This window comes from Petaurus breviceps, unplaced genomic scaffold, assembly GCF_028583685.1.
Source record: "Petaurus breviceps papuanus isolate PSGF00001 unplaced genomic scaffold, PetGlider_PUasm1.0 90721, whole genome shotgun sequence".
Lineage (NCBI taxonomy): Eukaryota > Metazoa > Chordata > Mammalia > Diprotodontia > Petauridae > Petaurus > Petaurus breviceps.
Window position 1 is genome coordinate 183479 of NW_027187322.1, and position 6000 is coordinate 189478.

The 6000-nt window shown below is 57.4% G+C and overlaps 1 protein-coding gene across 1 annotated transcript in view; it reads right to left on the reverse strand.

Annotated features, from left to right (window-relative positions):
* The window catches only part of AHNAK (AHNAK nucleoprotein), a 32505-nt gene extending 28358 nt beyond the window's left edge, over positions 1-4147 (reverse strand). The window contains 1 exon segment of the mRNA XM_069066131.1: positions 3920-4147. The gene's annotated coding sequence lies outside the window, so the exon portion shown is untranslated.
* Positions 4148-6000: the final 1853 nt, after the last annotated feature.

The window sequence follows — 6000 nt, forward strand, 5'->3', positions numbered from 1 at the left end:
CCCCGTCTCCTGTACCTAACCTGCCCACCTCCTGTCTTCAGTCTAGATTTCATATAATCGGTGGGTTCTGGCCTATCCAGAAGGAGCAGGGGAAGGAAAGGGAAGAGAAGACACCATGAGGTGCAAATGAATCAGAACCAGGAGATCTCATCTAAATCCTGATTGGGACTTCTCTCTGTCCCTAAGGCAGCTCCCAGGCCTGGGGAGGGTGAGGACCACACCCAGCACCCCACACCCCCACAGCCTCACTCCAACCACCCCAACCAGCTCCTCCAGCTCAGGGCGGAGCACTCCCTCTGCCAAAGACAGCCATTTCAGAACTGGGCTATGGGTGCCAGCTGTTAACCCTGGGCACCCCCTGCCCTCGCTGCTGCTCAGGTCTCATGCCTTGACTTTCTAAACACCATGGGACCAATGATAAATGTGGCTCTCCCTCTGAAGCTCCACCCTGGGCCCAAGACTGCCAGCTTCCCTCTGGCCCCCAAACCCTGCTATTGCTTCTGTGCACCCCAAAACTCTTCTAAACATTCATCCCTATGGGGACTCACAAAGGCCCCGCACACCAAGCACCCTGTCTGCCTACTTTGCGGGCATGTGTGTGCCTTCATCTTTCCATCATGCCCATCTCCCTGCAAGCCTATGACCTCCATTCACCATGGCCTCTCTCTGAAGTCTTTGAGTTGCAGGAATGGGAAAAAAGGGGGGGTGGGAAGAAAAGACCAGGTCCATGACCATGACTGTGACCACAAAGTAGAACACTTTCAAGTATGTACAATGCTTTCCTTGCAGGCCAGAAAGTAGATGGGGGAAGTATTATCATGCCCATTTCACAGTGTAGGTAAAGGTGAGGCTCAAAAGAGTTACACTGACTTGAGGATGGGTCACAGTGCTGGGATACCCACTCAGGTCTTCTCCTGCTAAGACAGGAGATCCTTCCACACACTGCCCCATCCACAACCCCAGATTTGGCCATCCTCCCCCAACCAGAGCCCCAGTTCCTCCACCAGTTCACTGTCCCAGTTCCCCTCCCTCCCTGTCTTTCTCCACCCCTCCATGCTGAGAAAACTGGGATTCTAAAATGAGACAGGTAAAACTAAATGTTTTGGAGATTCCTTCCTAGGCCTGGGATTCTAAGGCCCTAAAATCCTGGCCCCAGCACACCTCAATTTCCTAACGCACCAGTAAGTCAATCAATTCATCAACAAGCAAGTAGTATGCATTACTGTGAAGTGCAGGCACTGAGGATCTAAGTAGAAGGAATGAAACTTGCAGGCTCTCCACAGGGCCCAGTGCAGGGCACGGAGGGCTCCCCTAGAACTCCCATAGGCTCCCCTTAGCTCTTCAGGGGATCTGGTTACTTCTCCGCAGCTGAAGGGCCAGAAAGGACAAGATCGTGATGAGGTGGGAAGAATATCCAAGGATTTAAAAGATGTGAAGAGGCTGAACCTTATTTTACAGATGGGTTAACTGAAGCCCAAAGAGGAGCTGTGACTTTGCCAAGGTCACAAGGTTCTAAATGGAAGAGCGGTCTCCTCTGACTGGAATTCCAACCGCCTTCTCGAGCACCATCTGCACTTAATTTCAGGCCAGGCCTTCGTGCTATATTCCTTAACCCCACCCCATTGGGGCATAAGAGAAAAGGAAGGAAGCTTCCCCCTCCTGCTTGAGGGGAAGTGAGTGCCACACCCAGTCCCAGGCCTCAGGGATCTCCCTTATGGAGATCTGAGGTATGGGGGGGGGGGGGAGGATGGAGGAGTCAAGGGGAAAGTGCAGCTGAAAGTGAGGGGTATGGCTCTCTTCCCTTTTGGCTAATTATGAGTTGGAGAAGATACAGAAGGTGTCTTCAGGCTAACTTAGCACCCACTCTTCAATGGGAAAGGAGAGAGTCTTCACCAACATCAGCAATCACACCCCCAACTAAGGGCAGTCAGCACACTGCACCCCCAAAACTGAACCCAAGGGATCAACCCTAAGGGACCCCCCCCCCCACACACACACACACATATTCCATGCACAACCAGGGACCCAGCTCATACAACTTGTCCTCTGCCTGGGTCATCCCCCAAGGATCTAGGCACACCCATCCTACCATGCACCCAGGCCCAGGAGCCTTGGATCCCAGAACAGTACTACCCAGAGGCTCCTCCTGCCTGACCTCAACACTCTCTGGAACTCAGCCAACCTTGCTTGCCACCCTCACCCCCCCAGCCACCTCTTGCATGCCCCCTCAAAGAGCCCAGGGCACAGTCAGGAGCTCTACACCCTCCCCGCCTCCTCGGACTCCCTTCCTGCTTGCCATGCCCTGAATTCTCAACCCTGCGAGGGGTCCCGCCCAGCTCCCCAGGAGTTCTGCCTGGCCCTCGCCTGTACGCAACGAGCACTCAACACCCCTCCCCGAGTGGGGAATCCTTACATAACCCACGGAGGGACACACACCCTGACACACGGCTGCCTTCCAGCAGGACGACAGAGACCTCCCCTCTCTTCTGCCCTCTTCCCTGTCCCCCAAAGTTGGAGCAGGCACCCAGGGAGGCGCCCGGAGGGGAAATTCACGCTCTCTTCTCCTATCCCTCAGTCTCTCCTCTCGCCCCACCTCCACCACACAGTACCCCCGCTCCCCGTTTTTGCCCCCTCTCCTCTCCTCTCCTCCCCAAAGTTCTGGTTTGAATTAGTCATTGGCTCCAACCACCACATTCCTCAGGCTGCTGGCTAGGGGCCAGGGGCTTGGGGTGGGGGGTGATCACCGCCCCGACGGGTTTTTTGGGGGGATGGGGGGGCGGGGTAGACGATGCAAGCCATCCCTTAAGGGTACGTTCCACACCACCACCACCACCAGCACTGCAAACTGGCTGCCCCCTTTCCCAATGCCCTAGCCAGGAATGTCCCCCAATATCCCGTTCCTTTCCTCAACACACACACACACACACACACACACACACACACACACACACACACACACGCTGGGACCTTGCAAACTTCCAGGGGACCGAGGGGAAATGGGAGCTTTCTGGCGTGGGGACCAGAAGGGGTAAGAGTAGGGTGGGGCAGTGGCTCCAGGAGGGAGGGAGGAAGGGAGGGAGAGAGAGCAGGGGGTATTCATGGGGTGTGGCCGCCCCGGCTGGTGCAGCGAGCACCAGGGTTAGGGGATGGGGGGAGGACGCAGGGAGGGGTGCAGGGGAGGGAAGGCGAGGGGCGGGGGCACTGCCTCGGAAACTCGTCCACAGTAAACACTGGGATAGAGGGGGAACGACGGGCGGGGCTGCCGCCCCAGTAGCGCCAAGAGGTTGCGAGGGGGCGCAAGACCAAATGGGGCTGTGGAGAGGGGGGAGCCCCTGGGGCTGCGGAGCTGGGACAAGTGGGCTCAGCAGGGAAGGGAAGGGAGGCGAGAGCCTAAGACACAACTTTCCCAACTTTGCAGAACCCACGCCCAGATTGGAGAGACAGCAAGAACTGGGGGGCGGGGGAGCGCTCCAGGGCGAGGCAAGTTGATACTCCAGCTTGTTCCTGATCCTCTCAAACTACACCCTAAACACTAGTCCACCCTGAACCCTTCTTCTGACTTTCAAAAAAAAGTCCTAAATATCTTTCTTTGCAAAGCCGCCATCCTAACTGTACCCCCAAATTATAAAGTACACACAAACCAAGGATATCCCCAAATTCTGAGGCATTACCTTTAAGGCCACCCACCCCAAAGTGCACCCTCAAACGCTTCGGCGCTAGGTAACGTCCAGGTCGCCCTAGATAGGTGGCACCCCGAAACTGTCCGGCGCTGGTCTCCGGGTCGCCCTGACCAAAGGGCATCCCCAGACTCTCCGGCGCTGGCCTCCAGACCTCTCTGGACAGAGGGCACTCCCCAAATCTCAGGAGCTGCCCAAAGTGTCCCCCGCTCCCCCAGGCTGCTGTCATCGGCCCCCCCTACCTGTAAGCTCAGCCCCAGGTCACAGCCATGCCCGTCAGGCACAGGCTGGCGGCTGGGGGAGGTCTGCAAGGTGGGAGGCTGCCGGCCGGGCTAGGGGCGGCAGGGACTCCCAGATCGGGGCGGGTCCAGGCAGGCGGGCGGTGCAGTCCCCTCGGCGGAGCAGCTCCGAGTGGCCGGGCCCCAGCGCGCGGAGGCGGCTCTTGTAACTCCGGCTCCGGGCGGGCGGGCGGGTCTGCCCCTTCCGAGCCTCCGCGGTGGGAGCGAGAGGGCGGGGCCGGGCGGGGCCCGCAATGGGGCCGGGCTGAGCTAGCTGAGCTAGGGGCCTGGGCAGGGGGGACGTGAGGGAGCGGGGCTGGGCCAGGGGGCGGGGGTCAGCAAAGGAACAGGGTGACCCAGCAAGGGCTAGGGCGGGGGCACCCGGCACTGGGGGAACCGGGGCTACTGGTGAGCGGGCTGGCACGGGGCACAGGCATGCTCTCTGCAGGGAAAAGGGGACATGGACCCTGAGAAAAGTTGGAGGTTCTTTGGGGATCCTCAGCTCCGACTGGCACGGACCCCCTACTTGCCCCCTCCCTTGCCCAGACTCCCTCCTTGTATGTACCCCCTGAATTTGTCCTGTGTGGGCCTTTGTTTCCAAGAAATTCCTAATGTGACTTCCAATGTCTTCACATCTGGAACTGTGTTAACAACCCTTTCTTACAGAAGAGGAAACTGAGTCCTACAAAAGTGCCTCAGAGCTTGAGAAGTCGTGCAGTAATTCAGAGGCCAAGGGTCATCAAAGCCCATGCCCGGATTTAGAGCCATGAGCTAATTGGCCAGCCCTGCCAGCCCCATTTTATAGATCAGGAAAACTGAGGCCCAGAGTAAAGTGATTTTGGCACAAGGTCTCCAGATTATGAATGACAGAGATTGGAGACCCCAGTCTTTTAATTCCAAGTTCAGCAGAATGCCAGTGTCCACCCTGCCCTGTTCCCACTTGTAACCCCAGTACCCTTCCATTCAATTCAGCAGAAATTGAGTCCCTACTATGTGACAGGCCAAGGAGTGTCATCATGCCCCCCCCACCCCCACCCCCACCCCCACACCTATCATAAGCCCTGGACGTATAAGCCCTTCCCTCAGGTAGCTGCTCCTTGGCTTGAGGTTTCTCTTCAATTGAATTGTACCTCACCTTTCCTGGATCCAAGGCTCCTCTGGGGTCTCTCAATGTTCCTGAGTATTTCCCTGAAATGGGCCCCTTTCAGACTCCCAGACAACCCGGCCTGCAGTGACCAGCCAGCCCCACCCCCAGGAGAAAGGCACACCAACCAAGTACCCCATATTTCTTGAAGACACTCCTGGTAAGGCCAGGACCTCAAGGGGATGTGCAGACTCCATCTCCCTTTAGGCAGGAGGCCCCTTTCTTTCCCTCTGAGTCCCTCTCCATGCTTCTCTCTTTCCCCCTTCCCCAGGTCCTCCTCCCTTCAGAGGACGCAGAGGTTTCAAGTTTACAACCATTTCCCACAACCTCTGAGAGCGACATGGGAGTTTTATTAAACATTTAATGATGGTGTTCCAGAGTTCCCCAAAGCAGCACCCCTCCCTGAGCACACGCCCCCTTTCCCTTCTCCCCCATTCATTCCTTGTCCTCTGCATCACCCACCCAGAAGCAGGCTCCTTTCTCCATATGTGTTGGGCAGGTTGGCTCCTGAGGAACCTTCCAACCCTGAGGGGCTGTGAGTCTCCAGAAGATTGGGGAGATCAGAAGAGGCCCGGTCCCAGGCCAGGATTCCCCGTCTCTGTGGCCCTCCCCTCCTGATGGCTGTGAGTGGGCTGGGGCTAGGGGCAGACTCAACCCCATCCCCTGAAACGACAAACATGTTTACAAGCTAAAAATACCCAGAAGCCAGCCATGCCGCCAGCCACAGCGGTTGTGTCCCAGGTCCAGTTACCGGCACACACTTGGGACAGGGAAGGGGGAGGGGGAAGGTAGGAGGAGGGAGGCAGGGAGGCGGGCAAGGGAACAGCCAGGAAGAGACAGACAGGAAAGGGAACACACACACACACACACACACACACACACACACACACACACACACACA